Genomic DNA, 17889 nt, shown 5'->3' on the forward strand with positions numbered 1-17889 from the left:
TCTTCAAAAATAATTCGCTGTCAAAAATATATTACAGTTTCTTAAAGTCAATGTAAAAAGACCGTAGACAGGGCATCTGGAATACATATCTCTGTGACAATAAAGCTTTAGAGTTGTAGGAAGATCAGAGGGAGGATGTAAATTGTGGAGATCTGAGGGGTTTGTTCTCTCATGCCTGTGAGGGCAGCAGCATGCCAACAGTTATACCCTGGCATGTGCAGGGTACAACTTGAGCTAAGGCAAAAAGCACGCCCTGCAGGGCCATATTTTGGGAGGCTTCAGGAGGAGCATCAGACAGAAGTGCTTGGGGGTGAAAACTCCTATTCAACACTGGTTTCTTTTAGTGTGACGAATGGTGATGCAAGGAACCTGTGCCTTTAAATTGTTTAGAGCTGCTCTTCTCCTGCCATTATCCCTTATCAGTTCAACCAGCATGAAAGGCATGTTCCGAAAGATTTTACCAGGAGTACGACATTTACTGTAGTGGAGAAATATAGCATTCTGGCCAGCACCGCCATCTTGACAGATTTCCATGAGAACAATTTGAACCTTTCTCCCAAAGGAGACTGAGTTCCATAGTGCTACCAGTGATTTATTTATATTGCCTGAAATCACATATTCATCAGTGCGGTAGATGTGTACATACATTTATTTGAAAGTGATTGGTTACCAACACATACTTGCCAACAACTGAAACAGGAAAGAGGGAGATTGTGAAAAAAAATCGGGGAATTTATTTTTGCCATTTGCGCAGTGTACATTTTTTTGTGGGAAACCGATAAAGAAAGCCCTTTTTGGGTGTAAAAATCCGATTTTTCCCACCTGAATGGAATCTGTTAGCATGTATGGCAACACAAACCCCAGTAGAGGTAGGTTTTGTACCTCCTATTTTTACACAATGCAAAGTGGAAAAGTCAGGATTTCGCTCAGTTAATGCACAATCCTAACAGGTGACAAAAGGAATTTAAAGATGTCACAACCTACCCCTATCTTTCATCTGCCATCTTGCAAATATAGTAGCACAAATTGTGCATACAGTGATGTCATATGTAGTTTGACTGTTAAGGATGATCCAAAGCTAATGTGAAAAAAATGAAGGACAAAGGGACATTCCTGTATAGCGCCCCAACTTCTGAGTCACTTCTCTGAGATAATGCTCAACATTCGGATTCTTGCCACGGGTAGTCGGATCCATGCCGGTATTTAGTTACCAGAAAATATATTACTTAACTCAAATAAATAATTCCACCAAAGACTGGTTAAAGCTTTTTCAACATCAAGGGAAATCACTTGGTGGAAAATCACAGTTAAGGACTATTGCCATCATAAGCTGGTATAGGTCTAAGGAGGTATTGTGGCCAGGTGTAAAAGCCATTCTGGTCATATAGTATCTGTTGGAAGCAATTGATTACCCAGTACTTTCCTCAGTATTTTACTGCCCCAATTATATATGGATAATGGGTGGTACCATTTCACATTCATTGGACCGCAATTGAACTTGGGCGAGACTATCATTATCGGCTCTCTGGCAGAGGGTAGCAACATTCCTCACTATCAGACTTTTACAACGCAGGAAATATGTATTCTAGCCAGGATTTATACGTGATGTAAAATTCCACTTTCAATCCACAGGAGCTAGGGGTAACACCCCTCACCACCTGCTCAACAGCCTCTTGAATCTCAGGCAAAATCTGAGGTACTTCTAGGGCATCTCTGTGTTCTGAATCTGGATTCTGGGTGCTTATATAAATGTGCAGTAATATTCTGTAATGGATGAATTGATGCGGTTTTGTGAATTCAGCATGATCCTGGCATCTGTGCCTCTGGGAGCTATCGGTTGCTTTGGCGCTACAGAGACCAGCAAGGCCAAATGTTTCCCAGCATTGTCCTCTTCTGGGTGATTGGTGGCTGCATAATGCTTGTGGTCCAGACAGTGCATCAATTTTAGCAACAGCATGCAGTCTGGCTTACACTGCTGTAGTTGTGGTATTAATTACAACAACGACAAGCATTTGCAATGCAATCGGTCTCGCCTTTGGGGCCTTATATGTATTTAGCTATGCAGCATATTAGCCTGGGTGCTGAAACATCTACTGTTCTTTAACATGGTGGACAGTAAGCACCAAACTGCGTTCACACCAGGTATGGGAACACATGGAGAGAAATATTGCCTTTTGGCGGGAAGTGGTATAGTCCAAAGCTCTGTTTTTAATATAAAATCAGGACCTTCTGTGGTCATATTACTGACAATACAAGATTTGAAAAAGATTTTGTCGTCTATGGGTGCTTGTGGAAGGCAATTTCTATGGACTGGAATCTAGAGAATGCTATAATGATTCTGGTATTTTACTGACCTCTGCTGGTCGTTTTCTATCAAGAAAGTTAAATAGAGGAAGTTGCCAGAAAAATTTAAACAAGCTATGGCATAGCCAAAAGGTCTCGCCTTTGGGACCTTATCAGCGTTTAGCCATACAACAGTTAATGTTGTTGCAGTAAGGATATTGTGCTGGATAACTAAACACTTATAATGGTGCAACTGCATCAAGTGTTGCATAACTAAATACTTATAAGGTACCAAAGACGAGACCTATTGGCTATGCCAATGCTTGTTTTCTGTTGATTTCACTGATATTACCATGAATATTGCCTGCAGCAAACTGTAAACACACATACAAGCAGTCTCACAAGCCTTACAAGACACAGTGTGACTTTATTAGCTCAAAACCGGCTTGATTTGCAAATGTTTTTTCAGCTATCTGGTTCGCTAACTGTTGCCCATGGCTGTTTTTTGTCCCTGTCTGGCCCTGCTGTACACCATTCCTCATCTCAATGATACTCATTGTATTAACCTCAGATGGGTGAAGGGCAGAGTCCATTCCACTGGAACCGTAACCATAACCATTGACCAACAGGTTACAAGCAAAGCTTTGTAGCAGATGCATTAACCAGCAGAGCTGCCCTGTCACCCATAGAAGTACGATGGGGCTTTTTTTTTTACACGTTTTGTGTTCAGTAGGCCTCTTTTCAGAATATGCCCGGCTTGCATTCCAATTGGCGCTTTCTGCCAGGGTTGTATACACATTAGCAGAAGGTGCTACCTCAATTGTACTCTGTTAATCGGCCTCGAAAAGATGAAGTACTGATCCAGACCTGTGATGTGCAGATATATGAAATGAACGGAAATGCACTAACCTACCCTACTCCACTACTGGCAGCCATGGCAGACTCGTCAGGCACAACTCGGAGCCGTGTTGTGAACAGCTATTGTGAGCTCAACTCTGAATTACACAAACAGCACCGCCATGTGGCAAAGTGTCATAAATGCCGAGTTGACAATTAAGTGCCATTTGCTGAGCACCGGAAACCACCTGCTCAAATTAAGCACTGGATTGGTCTGACAGCCAGAGGAGCATCAGTAGACAGTCCAGCATTCAGCGAGAAGAGATGTGGTGATGGCACGCTCTGCATGCAGTGGTTAGACGCTCATCTGGCAGGGTGAGAGAAGTCAGTCAGAGCATGGGTGCACCACAAGCAATGAGTGGAGTTTGCGCAAACAATCAGTAGACAGGGAGGCGGGAGTGTGAGAACAGGGTGTAGTAAATGGATGTTGAGGCAGTTTGGTATGTTCCACAGTGAGCAGAAATACTCTCACAAGATAGTGAATGGATGCACATAGCTTTGTTAGATAAAACTTGACAGAAGCTCTGTGTTAAGTAGTGGCTCATGAAGCAAGCAATTTAAAGCATTCAGCCGGGTTCTGAGTAAGAGCTAAGTGCTATTAAAAGGTCATAGCACTTTGAACATAAGATTTATCCAGCACCGTTCTACAGTTCAATTGTTTTGCTTTTCCATACTTCTACATCACATTTTCATGTAGCAGGGCCTTGCTGTTACGTGACTTAATTTCCAAATGCATAACATGGAAAATTGAGCGGAAAAAAGTGTGTTTACTTGAGGAGCTATATAGCGAAAACATGACCCATACGGTTTTTCCTAGATAACTGCTTCGGCGCTGTGGAAGTGTACATGTGGATAGATGCCCCTTTACATATTTATGTAGTACCTATGTGAAAGTGTGTGTGTGTTTTAAATAAGCACTAATTTCTGCTATTCAGCCTCTCAGCATTCACAATTTTCTGATGAGAGAAATAGAGCAGTATAGATAAAATGGTGTGCACACGGAAGCTGGGATTACAGCTGGAGTCCTGTTATCACACAGGCATCAGCATAGCTACCAGTTCGCATCTTGGCACTAGATAACTCCAAAGTAGTGAGGCACGTGCTGTCATCTATGCCGCGCTGCTTATTACGCGTCGTGTCACACAAGGTAGTGTGTCAGGGTCACTCACAAGATGTCCCGGGCTGCCATCTTGAAGACGATGCGCAGGAAGCACCAGCCACCTTTGCCGATGTAGACCCCCCAGGGTGGCGGCGAGGCTCTACGACCAGGGCAGTCCCATAAGGCGCATGAGACCCAGGGAGCCAAGGAAGGCTGCATCCTGGAGCCGAAGGAAGAGGCATCAAAGTTTAGTGCCAGTGTTCGTCGCGACCTCGAGCTCCCTGAGAGAGAGGGGCTGCCTACAGCCAAGCACCGGAAGGAGGGGCGCTACTGCTGCCAAGGGAGCCCAGCACGGCCAGCCTGGAATGCGGGCCCTGGTGCCCCCCTCTCAGAGCTCCAGTGTTCACCGAATTTCCTGGTGAGGCAGGCACTCTTGCAACTAACCACTCTCTGGGCTGTCTGAGGAGAACAGCTACCAGCTAAAACAAGAAGGCGGAGCAGAACCCCATGGGGTGGTGTTGGTCTGAAAGCAAGTGAAGGAAATCCTGGGAGGAGCAAAGAGTACATGGAGGAGCTAGGGTGGTGGGGGAGGAACAGCTGGTCAAAATATAATTGGGTCGGAGAAGTCCGTAGACGCGTAAAATGTGGACACGAGGGTCTGTTGGCAAAGGAGGAAATAGGTGAGGGATAAAACGGATTTAGAAGGAAAGAAGTGGAAAGGGGAATCAAAAAGAAAAGAATTAGGCTGGGGAATGTATGAGAAAATACAAGAGGAGATAGAATGGAAAAAGAAACAAGCATTGGCTGCGCGGCCGTGAAAGTAACGCAGCCGGGAAACTTATCGCGCGCTGTAAGGGTGCCCGCGAGTAATGCAGGCGAAAATCAGATGGCGCCTGTGCGCGTAACTGCAAGCTTTAGGTCACAAGCAAAAGCGTATGGTGAGCTTTTTGAAGCCCTCTAACTAAAAGTCTCACCAGTGCAGTGCATGTGCTGGCTCAGGCGAGACCTAAAAAGAAAGTCCCTCAGCAGAAAGCAATTCTGGTATTTTACTGACCTACTGGTCCTTTTTTATTAAGACAGTTAAATAGAGGCAGCTGAACAGGAAAAAAAAAGTCCCTAAGCGGAATTAGACAAGTCCTAGGATTGATCTCCAGAGCCCACAAAGCACATACACATATAAGTATATACTAAAATATAAGTATATACTAAAGTATATACAAGACGTCTCAAATGCTCGACCTAAAAACATGATGGTAGGTATGCTTCAACTGATGTCAGCCACTGGTGAGGGCTTGGGCTGCAATTCAGTCCCTCATTAGTTGCCCACTGTGTGCCACACTAGAAGGTAATCTGCTGCATGTAAATCCGCCCAGATCCTGTTACAATAGTAGCTGCCTTGCTTGAACTACCAGACCAGGTTCCCTTCAGATAGAAACACTAGCAACCGAGGCTGGAATTGGACTACTTGGGTCCAGCAGTGTGGTATAGCTTGAGGTGTACAGTACTACGAGCATGGGACACATGCTTGGGCATATAAATCAAACTTGGGGCATCAACTGGAACAACCACCATGTGATGTAAGGAATGATTGAAGTAATCTTAGTCTCCGGCGGTTGCTTGGGCTGCATCCCTGTCCATTGTTGTGGGTGTTTTTTTTTTTTTTAGATAATGTTTCTTCCCTTTCATTTGAATCGCTTCTCGGTGGAGAACCCCCATTAATGATATTGATGTATGTCCATAGTTCAATTATGCAAACATTTATTTTAATTTACATTCTTCTGTAGTACCACAGTAGTGGGAAGGTGTTAGTGCGCTCTACAGGGCAAAACACTGTGGAAACAAGTCTAATTTACATTGTAAAAAAAAGAGGTAGCTGAGATGTAAGGGAACATCATGCATTGAACAGGTATTGAATTGTCTACAATGGTTGAGAGATCTATTTGTAGTGGAGTACATTTAGGCAGGAGAGGGAGAGCCAGATGTGTGCGATGAATAGGGAAGAAGTATTTTCAGAGTGCTGGACCCAGAAGGAGGAACATAAACCAGCCTGGGCATGATGACAATGGTGATAGACATGTAGAGGGAAGAGATTGAAGTAGAGAGGGAGAGGTCAGAGGTGATGAGGGGCTGGAGAAAATACATCTGAGAAAAGGCAATTGGAGTGGAGAGTGCAATAGCGAAGATGAGGGGGATTGAAGGGAAGATTGGGCAGTGGCTTGGGTGAGATGGGGTGACCAGGAAAAGAGAAGTATAGACGTAAGGGAGAAATAAACGGCTATGTGATCTCGTATTAGTTGGCATGTGAATAGAAAAGATTTCATATTACTGTGAAGTGAGGAGGTCTTCTTGGCATCTCAGTATCAGTTGGTAGAGTGTTCTACAGTGATGGGCTGCTCCCGAGTACTACTGGGAGTGGTATGTAATGTAAATACAACCAGAAGTTCTAAGGGAATGTTTTGCAGGGTTTGCAGTGCTGTCCACAAACTTGTTTAATGTCTTAGTGTAGTCAAACATTTTGCCAGATGATATGTAAAAAAGTGATGTATTGCCACTTCTGAGTATGGGAAGAATGGAGAAGCTTGAACAATAGGCTGCAAGGCTGGCCCTCCCAAAAGATACTTTTTTTTTTAATTCTGTTTATTGGTTTTTCAACACAAACAGCATCAATAGGAAAAAAAGAAACAAACATACATGGGTTGGAGCTTCGAGTCAGGAAAATCACAAAAGCAGACCAGTATAGTGGATGTATACTGCAATTCGCAATCATAGGTAACAATAACATTTCGTCAGCGGGGTGAGTACATTGCATGGTGATAAGGTACATTATCGAAGGGTAAATATGCACATTACGGATTAAGCTATATAAACCCAGAGGGGGTGAGAGCGTTTCGTGAGTAATTGCAGATGTAGTGTGGGCTGACAGCCAGCCTTAGCAGGATGTGCTACCTGGTGGGACACATATCAAGGCATGGGGCCGATGACCTATTGTAGAAGAACATTAGTGGGGCATTCATTGGCCGACGATACCAGGCATCCTCTAGCATCAGTGGGAGTCAGGCGTCATTCCCCTCTGGGCTGTCCTCCTCATCTGTCTGGGCTAGTAAGTAGCTGACTAAAGGACCCCATATGTCTTTAGGCTGACTTGTAATTGGTAATAGTTCAGTGAAAGTTACGTGTTGTTCCTGGCTATAGGTCATGTCAGCTAGCCATTCCTTGAATTTAGGGGCCCTGCCACGACCCCATCGACACGCTATTTGCCGCTTTGCCAAGAGCAGTGCAATATCTAAGAATTTCCTGCAGGATTTAGGGACATGTGGCGTGTAACCAAGGAGCATAAGTAATGGATCAAGAGGTATTGACTCTCCTGTCATAGCCGCGAGGGCGTCGTGCACCTGTTGCCAGTAGAGGCGAATAGGAGGGCACTCCCAAGCAAGATGCAGGAAGCCTGCATGTTCTGCGCGGCAGCGCTCGCATCTGTCATTATCAGTCAGTCGGAACTTATGTTTCTTAACCGGGGTGCAGTACAGTCGCTGTAGGAACTTATCATGTATTATCTTAAGTCTACTGCTACCCGATATTTGAGCCGTGAGGACACAGCAATATTGCCATTGTTCATCGCTGAGTTCAATCGCTTAGTCAGCATCCCAGTGTAGCCGGGCCCCGGTTCCAGACACCGGAATATTCGCCCTGAGATGTCGATACAGACCAGATACTAGGTGCGAACCATCTTGCGAGCAGAGCATGAAGTGCAGTGGATGTGTGTTTTCAGGTTCACTAGGGAAATCAGGTAGGATACCTTTCATCCCTTGGCGTAAGCGCAGATAGTAAAATACATCGAGTGGTGTGCGGGCATGGGAGGCGAAGAACAACTCAGCAGTCTTGAACAGTCCGTCTGAGAAGAGGTCACCACAACAGGCGACGTTTATGCGTTCGCAGAGTAGTTGGAAGCCACGTTCCTGTAGAAGTGCAAGGTTAGGATGATATGTAAATGGCAACTGAGAGGAGTACAGTAGGCGGCAAGATAGTCTTTTAGCTATGCGGCGCCAGGCATCCAGAGTGCATGAGACGGAGGTAAGCGGTGTCGTTATAGATGATTCCGGGCAATGAAGCAGTCCATTGAGCGGGAGGGGATGAACAATCCAGTCCTCCACTGCCAATTGTGGCATGAAGGGGGTGGGAACCATCCAATGATAAGCATAATGTGCTTGCGCGCTTAGGTAATAAGCCTCAAAGTCAGGGACATCGAAGCCTCCTTTGTCGTATGGCTGTGTCCGTGTGGACCATTTAAGCCTCGGACTCTTTCCCCCCCAGAACCAGCGACACAGCTCCGACTTTAATGTTTTAAAAAAGAAGGCGCCCGGATAATAAGGGATGTTAAGAAAGAGGTAAAGGAATCGAGGTAGGACAATCATTTTGATAAGGGACGCTCTGCCAACCATGGAGAGCGGGAGGGCAATCCAGCGATCCACCGATGCGGAGAGTTTCGTGATTGCCACGCCGTAGTTGGAGCGCAGTGTTTCATCTTTGCCACGCAAGATCTGTATCCCGAGGTATCGAAGATCCGACCTGCACCACTCAAGGGGGTAATCAAGGGGAAAGTCGGCAACCGCATCCATGAGAGGATAAAATTGTGACTTGGCCCAATTTATGTGCACACCTGACATCCTGCCGAATAGAACAAACTCTCTAAGTAAGGGATTGAGGTTCAAGGCTGGGTGTTTGACAAAAAGTGTCATATCATCGGCGTATAAGGACACATCAATCTGGCGCTGAAAACATCGTATCGCACCTTCACGGGGCAGCTGCCGGAGCCTGCAGGCAAGAGGCTCCACAGCGATTGCGAATAAGAGTGGGGATAATGGGCACCCCTGGCGGGTACCCCTGGTGATGGCAATGGAGTGCGAGAGGCGACCGTTAATGAGGACCTCCGCCGTAGGCTGTGTATAGAGCAGTTGGACCCATGAGATAAATAACTTGGGAAATCCCATGCTCGCCAGGACCGTGAAGAGGTATGGCCATTCGACCGAGTCAAAGGCCTTGGTGGCATCGAGAAAAACCGCGGCCACTGGGAGGTCAGGGTGTACCGTGCGGAGTAAGGAAAACAAAGTACGCAGATTGTGAGAAGTGGAGCGACCCGAGACAAATCCAGATTGATCAGGTAAGACAATTCTGATCATTAAAAGGGATAATCTGGTTGCCAGTATCTTCGCAAGTATTTTGACATCGCAATTCAAGAGGGAAAGCGGGCGGTAGGAGTCGCAGGAGCTGGGGTTTTTGCCGGGTTTCAGGAGCGAGGTGATAACGACCTCACGCATGGAGCAGGGGAGGACACCGTCAGTCAGCGACTCCTTGAAGACCTCGCGGAGAACAGGGGCCATAATATCAATGTATGTTTTATAAAATTCGTCCGGGATCCCGTCCAGCCCGGGCGCCTTCCCGTTTCTGAGAGACATAATGGGCTCACGGACCTCATTTAACTCAAAAGGGGCAGCTAGGAAGGCCCTGTCACCATCGCTGAGCCAGCAAAGGGCTACGTCACCTAAGAAGTCGCTATAAGGTACATCGGCAGTCGTGGCTGTGGTGTAGAGCGCATGGTAATGAGTGACGAAGGCAGTGAGCATATCGTCCGAATTTCTAACTGTGTGTTCCTGGTCATCCGCGAGCTCTAAAATCGTGTTGTGGTCATGCGGGGTGCGTGTCATCACAGCTAGTGCCCTACCAGGTCTGTCCCCCTCGCAGTATTTCCTAGCTTGCCAGTGCTTCTCCCTAAATTTTGCTTCCCTATCGCCCTCTTCCTCATATTTTGTCAGCTTATCTCTGAACTCTGCATGGATGGTGGCACTGCCATCCTCCACCATTCGGGTTTCTAAGGCCTTCAGCTCGCCATCGAGCGCACAGATAGTACGCTGAATGTCCCGAAGGACCCCAAAGCTTTTGGACATGCAGTACCCCCTGATCGTTACTTTAAACGCCTCCCAGATACATTCGACCGAATCTACAGACCCCTTGTTTCTAGGGAAGAAAGCAGCAATTTGCTCTCCGAGTTCAGTGCGAAACATAGCGTCTAGCAGGGCCGTAGGTTGCAACCGCCATCGCGGCCTAGGGACGTCCCAACCAGGTATTCGCATGCGCATCAGGACAGGACTGTGATCGGAATACGTCCTCGGTAAGTGTTGTATTTTTTCCACCCCTGTAGATAGCTCCTTGGTCGTAAGGAAGTAATCTAGTCGTGCCCATGTGCCTGTCTGTGAGGTGGAGTGTGTACCCTCCCTGCGGGAAAGATGTAAACCTCTCCATACGTCCACCAACCCGCCTTCCAGAATCACTCCTCCCAATGTCTCCCTGGATCTGGGCTTGTAATGCATTACTCCATCTGCTCTATCTAGTTGCGGCTGCAGAACTAAGTTAAAGTCCCCCCCCCCCCAAATAATGTGTCGGGATCCTACGTCTACAATTTTACCCCAAAGTGTAGTGAAAAAGGATGGCATATCAATGTTAGGTGCATAGCAATTAGCTAAAGTGATAGTGTCACGGCCCAACCGCCCCCACAGCAGGGCGAAGCGTCCTTCCCTATCTATTAATTCGCCACACATTTGGAATGGTACAGTGCGTCTAATGAGGATTGCAACCCCCCTCGCATAGGTAGAGTAGGAGGAAAATACTCGGGTGCTAGCCCATTTACCGGCAAAGGCAACTCGCGTATGCGGAGATAAGTGGGTTTCCTGTAACATGCCCTTCCTCTTCTAACCAAGGAATCCCTGGCCTCAATAATCCCGTTAGTTAAATCTGGTTCCCCTCTTGATCCTTGCCCTTCTCATATTCTTCGTCATATTTTTTCCTCCTGCCCTGATCCCCCTCTTCAGGTTCTCAACAGTTCTCTCTCTCAGGGCGTTGTTCCCGCTCCATTGAAATCAGCTATTATTGTCCCTATCCTGAAAAAACCGGGTGCAGATCCCTCGGCCCCTACCAACTACCGCCCCATCTCCCTCTTGCCGTTTTTGGCAAAGGTACTCGAGCGCCATGTCACCTGCACTCTGAGTTCTTTTGTGGAGACACATGGGATCTTAGCCCCCCGACAAGCCGGTTTCCGCCCCGCACACTCTACGGAGTCCGTAGTACTATCGGTCCTGGACAACCTCAGGGAGGGAATGGATACCAACCAGACTCAGGCTTTGGTCCTCCTCGATCTCTCGGCCGCCTTCGACACGGTTGATCACACCATCTTACTTTCCCGTGTCGGAGCGGCGGGGATCGGGGGCACCGCCCTGGTATGGTTGTCCTCCTTCCTGAGAGACCGCACCCAGGCGGTTCGCCTGGGTGATTTTACTGCGGACTTCCGGAAAGTTCAGTGCGGGGTCCCCCAAGGTTCTTCCCTTTCCCCCCTTCTGTTTAACCTCTACATCGCCCCCCTTATTTTCTCATTGCAGCAGATGGAGGTCTCCGTGTATAACTACGCGGATGACCTCCAACTTGTCTTTAATCTGTCTTCTTCCCTTTCCTCTGTCTCTAACTTTCAATCCATTATGATTAATATCCGAGACTGGATGAGCCACAACCATCTGAAACTCAACCCAGACAAGACTGAGCTGGTGTTGACGGGTGGTTCATCCAGTCCCTGGTCTTCTTTGTTTTGGCCCCCTTCCTTAGGTTCCCCTCCTGTTCCCTCCACCTCAGTAAAAACACTAGGCATTAAACTCAACCCCGAGCTTACCCTTCACTCCCAGGTTAGTTCTGTGGTGTCTTCTTCTTTTCTCTCACTGCGCACTATACGCAAGGTGTCCCGTTTCTTTTCTTTTGATGCCCTCAAACTGATTACTTTGGCAATGGTTATATCCCGCCTGGATTATGGTAACGCCCTATACGCCAGTATACCTGCATATAGCTTAAGGCGATTACAGCAGATCCAGAACCAGGCGGCGCATTTGGTGTTCAAGTTGCCAAAGTTCCATCATGTCACCCCTCTCCTCAAATCCCTGCACTGGCTCCCTGTCCTTGAACGTGTCCAGTTTAAGCTTGCCTCCCTTACTTTTCAAGCTCGACTGGACACGGCACCGGCTTTTATCTCATCTGAGATTACACCCTACTTTCCTACCAGGGAACTACGTTCCTCCACCAAATCCCTTCTTACAGTCCCTCGGTTCCGGAGGAAGAAATGGGGAGGATCGAAATTTGCGACTCTCGCCCCACTCCTTTGGAACTCCCTACCCCCAGAACTTAGAGCCTCCACTCTTTATTTGCAATTTAGGAAACAGCTAAAAACCTATCTGTTTACCAAAGCTTTTAATTAGTCTTTTTAGTTTTTAGTCCCCTTAATCTAGCTTTCACTTCTCCCACCATGTTATTTGCCAGTTATAGCGCCATGAAACCGCCGGTGACCGTGCGCTTAATAAATAATTTTAAATTCAAATTCATGACAATGTGGACTTGATGGCGGTTTAAATAGGCAAGCACATTTCGAAATTTTTTAGCATTATTGAGCCCTCTTGCATTCCACGACATACAGTTCAATTGTGCATTGGTTCTCAAATCAGCCATATTCTGTGACACAACATATCCTCGATGCCCACCCCTACGAATGCTGCAACACCTTTCCGAAGCAAATGATACATATTGTCATGACTTTCCGTCGCTCTTCTGTCCGTTCCATGCATTAAACTTCCCTTCCCAACAGGACTCAACCCCCCTCCCACTACTGCATCCCAATCATGACAGCAGCAGCCCATCCCTCCCTCACGCCCCCCCTCTCCACCACATCTCCACCACAACTTCCACAACTGAGTGACATGAATGGGGTATACCCATGGGGGAAACAACATCGAGGGCACACAGCCACTTCTCCCTCCGGTAGCCTCCGACACTGTACCACCCTCGGTGGAGGCCAGGACAGGAGTTGTGGTCCCTGGAATACGTTACCACTGAAGAGTTTTTATGTAGTCCCGTTCTGTATCATAGCGTCCGAGCCCTATGGGATCGCGTAGTATGGGCAGTGCCCATCAGTTCAGGAGTACAGCAGATCGGGTCATATAGGCATCAACTGGTTAATGCTCGTCGGCTGCCGAGGCTGGGTCATCTTCGGGGTCCGCCTCAGCATCCCGGCCATTCCTCCGTGCCTTGCGGATCGTCTTTAAGAAGTCCTCTGCCTTTTGTGGATTCGTAAAAAAACGATGTTTTCCCTGGTGTGTCACCCGTAGCTTTGCCGGGTAGAGCAGGGCGTATTCAAGCTGGGCTTCCCGTAACTTCTTTTTTACCGCCATGAATTTGCGTCTTTCCTCCTGTACCATAGGGGTGAAGTCAGGATAGATGGAAAATGCGACTCCGTTATAATGCAGGTTCTGTTGTGTCCGAGCTGCTCTTAAGGCTACATCACGGTCGCGATAATTCAATAACCGAGCGATAATCGGCCTAGGCGGCAAGCCAGGCTTGGGGATGGGGGCCAGTGATCTATGCGCCCGCTCGACGATGAATTGTGGTGAGAACGCATCTTCTCCCACCGATCCCCTGAGGAGCTTTTCCACATATAATTCCATCTTGCCCGTGTCTGTGGACTCCGGAATTCCCGTGACGCGTATGTTGTTGCGTCGACTACGGGCCTCCAAGTCCTCGTTCTTGGCTGCTATGATTCGTAGGAGGTTATCCATACGGGCAAGTTGTGAGGTATGGGATGTGGTGAGGTCGTCATTGTGGGAGATCCGTTGTTCCGTTGTCTTGATTCGCTCCTCATGCTGATCAACCTTGTGTACTAGGGCGTCCATCCTGGAGGACATCTTGTCTACTTTCTCCACCACTGTGGCGAAACCCTGCCTCATTTCGTGAAACAGGTGATGTAGGTCTAGTTCCTTAGAGGGAGAAGCAGTAGTAGTTGGAGAGACGGCACTAGGCCCCGGCTCGGAAGGATTTGTCCTCGTCCCTCTTTTTGCGCTGTCGAAGTTGATTTTTGTCTGGCGGTTCTCGGGGCGCACCATCTTGCCCCCGCGCCTTTCACCTCCCTCCGCCGCCAGGCCCGCCGAGTCTAGTATGGGCGCCTCCTAGCCAGTTAGGGCGTTGCGTCGCTATTCGAGCCACTGCACGCCGGGCTGCTGTTATGCGTCACATCGGGTGTCCCCTCTCGGTGGGAAAAAACTCCACTATTCCAGGCAAGCACACAAGGCAGAGTGCCCACCCCGGCAGCAAGTGGCAGGCTAGCGGAAGCAAGCAGGGGTCATTCACGAGGAACTGTCAAGAGTGTGCAGCATTCGTTGGCACCAGGAGTGGGCACCTCTCAGGCAGCTTAACGCAAGTAGCACCACGCATAGGCAACACCTCTGAAGATATGGTACAGGATTGCAAAGACCGGCAGCAATATGTAAAGTAGTCTGTGGTGGGCTCCGTCTCCTTTTAGGGACAGGGAGGCGGCCGATGAGATCGCAGATCGCAAGCCCAGGCAACCAGGTGGCGTCAGTGCACTAGGGCAAAACAGTTCTCCGCGTCGTCCCCTCCGCTCCCCTGTCCGCCAGCAGCTATGAAGGCCAGGAAAGACGCCCGGAGCTCAGGAATAGTGCGCGCGCTTCAGTGGAGGCGCGGTGGGCCGCAGAACGATGGGCGCAGCTCCAACCTCCTTACCCGTCACACGGCAGGGCACCAAGTCGCAGCCGCAAATGATAAGTGCCTTCCGTCACTCCCCCGTCGTCCGCAACGATGATACCAGGGACCCCAGTGGTTGTCTGTCTTCCCGCTAAGGCGGCAGGGGTCCAGTTGGCAGTGTCGGCCCCTCACCCGGCGGCCGCCACACAGCGCGCCCCGCGTGGGGCTCAGCAGCAGTCTCCTCGTCCGGCCTTATAAGTTGCACCAGTTGGTCGGCCGTAGCTGGGATGTACCGGGCAGGAGATAGGCAGCGCAGTCAGTGAGTCAGGCCCATGGGCCGATAATTGGGCCAGGGGACGGGGTCACTCCGGGCGCCGCAAATGAATCAAGCAGGAGAGGCCCACCGCCTCGTGGCAAGCACCGGACTCGCGTGCCAGCCCGCAGCCAGCCCTCTCACCTCGTGAGCTCCGAGGGCGCCACCGGCCAAATCCGCAAGCCCGATTTCTCAGCCCCAGGCGCCGCTAATGTTCCGAGGCTCGGGTCAACTGCAGAGGGTCTCTTCCCGCTTCTATTGAGCTATTTTAGTGGGACACTACACCTCAGTAGTATAGGATAATTTCAGGATGATAGTACCAGGGAACGGGAGCCATGTAGCTAGGCGGCCATTCCGTGTGCGCGCCCTCTAGCGCCCCTCCCAAAAGATACTTTAAGGGGAAAATATGTTGAATATTAATGTGTGTGCTATCTTGAACATACAAGACTGCAGTATCTTTTGATGGTTGCAAGCCTGAGAAACTGTGCTTGCCTGGTGATACTCTGCCCTCAAAAGGCATGAGTTCTACTCCAAGACTGGTGGTCCACCATCTCTAGGGGAGGAAAACTCCACAACTAGAATTGAGGTTCCGGATGAGTTGGCCCACTGTGCAGTTTAGTTCATCAGGCTGGTGGGCAGCCTAGGCTGCTTATCGATGCCTACCTCTGGATCTCCCATAATTAAACCCACCAAATTGGCATATTTCATTTCTGAAATAAACCTGCAGCAAACTGTTTTCCCACTAAACTGTGTGTTGTCTGATTTATTCATTCTTTGTGTGCCAAGTACCAATCTTTTTTGCAGAGGGTTGCTATCGGCTCCACAGCCACCTGCAGTTCTTATAAATGGCATTTTGAGTCATTCTGTTAGTGTTCTTCAATAACATTGCTTAAGAGGGTAGAAGGGGAGTGCTTTGGAAACCATCAGTACGGAAATGTATGGTGAAGACCATGCAAGTAGTTAATAAGCAATGCAGAGCACTTGCAGAATGTTTGACTGTGGGAGTCTTGATTGAAAGGGCGCCAAAGGTATATTGTCGCAGCCCTGTAAAACTCGATGGTGAGGGCCGACGTGAGTCAGTGTGTTACTTTCAGAATAAATAGAGTTCAGGAAAAGTCTGCCTCTAAAATTTTTACTAAGAAACATATCAATGTATGCATCTGTGAGAAGACGCATGGGATGGATACGTGAAAGACATGTTCAAGTGACGCTGCCGTCCTGCAAGAGGTCACTAGATAAGTAACTGTGTCTCACAGCTTGGACTGTGAGAGTTACACTCTTCCAGGTTGGCATAGTGGAAACTACCTTCTAGGACGTATAAAACATGACTAGGACAGACACACGGGAGAGGGTAATAATAAAAAATACCGATGATAAATACTTTATTGTACGAGTAATTACAATCTACACAAAAGTCAGAAATACTTTAATTCACTTGTGCCAGCTGGAGTAATCCTACTGTGCGGTCAATTACCTAGCTGGAGATTGTCAATCGAGGTGGAAACTAGCTCTGTCTACATTGGTTTCTGTGAGTCTAGTGAATATAAAAGAAATGTTGATCTGAACAGTGGCAGTGTCCGGCAAGAGTGGCTAGTTGCTAGACTGCAATCTCTTTCTCCTTCCCCACACCCTCAGACGCCGCCCCCCCCCCCTTGCATAATTGAGGTTTGAGGTCAAGAGGTGCCTGGGCTGAAGTTGTAACTAATGGTCACTCCCCTCCCAGGCCCGCGGCTGAGGGGAGAGTTACTACAGTAAATACAAAGAGGGGCCTGGGGAGAAGCGCCTCTTTATTTACAGACTGCAGTTGTCCTCTCTTTCGAATAGCGGGGGACAAAGTTCACAGCGGAAGTGAAGCCTGCCTGCCCGATAGAGTTTGCGCGCGGTCATGCGCTGGTTAGCAATGCATTTTCAACATTCTTAGTTGATAAGGTGCTGACTCAGGGCGCGTTAACCATTTATTGGAAATCTCGTCACAGTTTCCGAGGGCGGGATTGAGACGGCGCCGGGTGTGTTTGTGAATCGAGGGACGGGACTGGCGCAGGTAGGCACGCGCAAACTGGCCTCACCGGCTTAACTTTCGGGCATGTTGTGTTGGACCCCTCAAAGCTGTGCGTTGTTGTTTTTTAAATGCTGTTTTCCCATCAACAATGTGACGCTGTCTTCATTCACGAGGCAGCAAGTGTCTCTGTCCCAGTACGGAGTAGTTGTCCACATGGCTGCTTGCTTTCATTTCTGCCAGAGGAGCGCATTCCTTGCGCTTCCATGGTGTCCTTTAAAGAAATGCCAGTGCGAATTATTGAAAGTCCGTCTATCTGTGCTTGAATATTGAAAGAGAAAGGAAATGTGTGGGTGTGAACCATTCATTTGGTATAAGGTGTTTCCTGGCTCATTTCATTTCTCACGCATCTTCGAACGCTGGCGTTTGTGTCTTCCTCTCACAGCCTGGGTCGCTGTGCTCGAGCTGTTTAGTAAAGCTAAATGGCTCTCGTACCACTTTTAAAAAAACATATTCAATTGCACTATAAATGACGGGGGTTACAATCATCCACCTGAATGGTACTCATTCTTTTTTAACATGTATTAATTCGACTTCAGGTGGATAAAAGTATGAGACAGTCAGACTTAAAACCAGATACGAAATTTGTGCATATTCTACTTTTTTTTGCACACGGTAAACACGTAAAGTCTGCTGTAAAAATTAACTGTGAAGCATGGAGAGTAAAGCACATTAAAATCA

The 17889-nt window shown here is 48.1% G+C and overlaps 1 protein-coding gene across 12 annotated transcripts in view; it reads left to right on the forward strand.

The window, feature by feature from the left end:
• Positions 1-17889, forward strand: part of PPFIBP2 (PPFIB scaffold protein 2) — a 1415596-nt gene that overhangs the window by 640036 nt on the left and 757671 nt on the right. The window contains exon 1 of one of the 12 annotated variants that reach the window (XM_078680895.1): positions 17131-17193. The exons of 8 other annotated variants lie outside the window; for them this stretch is intronic. The gene's annotated coding sequence lies outside the window, so the exon portion shown is untranslated. Of the gene's footprint in view, positions 1-17130; positions 17194-17889 lie in introns of those variants that run through there. 3 more of the 12 variants (XM_078680893.1, XM_078680896.1, XM_078680894.1) reach the window with 3 other exon arrangements.

The sequence above is a fragment of the Lissotriton helveticus genome, chromosome 3_1 (assembly GCF_964261635.1).
Source record: "Lissotriton helveticus chromosome 3_1, aLisHel1.1, whole genome shotgun sequence".
Classification (NCBI taxonomy): Eukaryota; Metazoa; Chordata; class Amphibia; order Caudata; family Salamandridae; genus Lissotriton; species Lissotriton helveticus.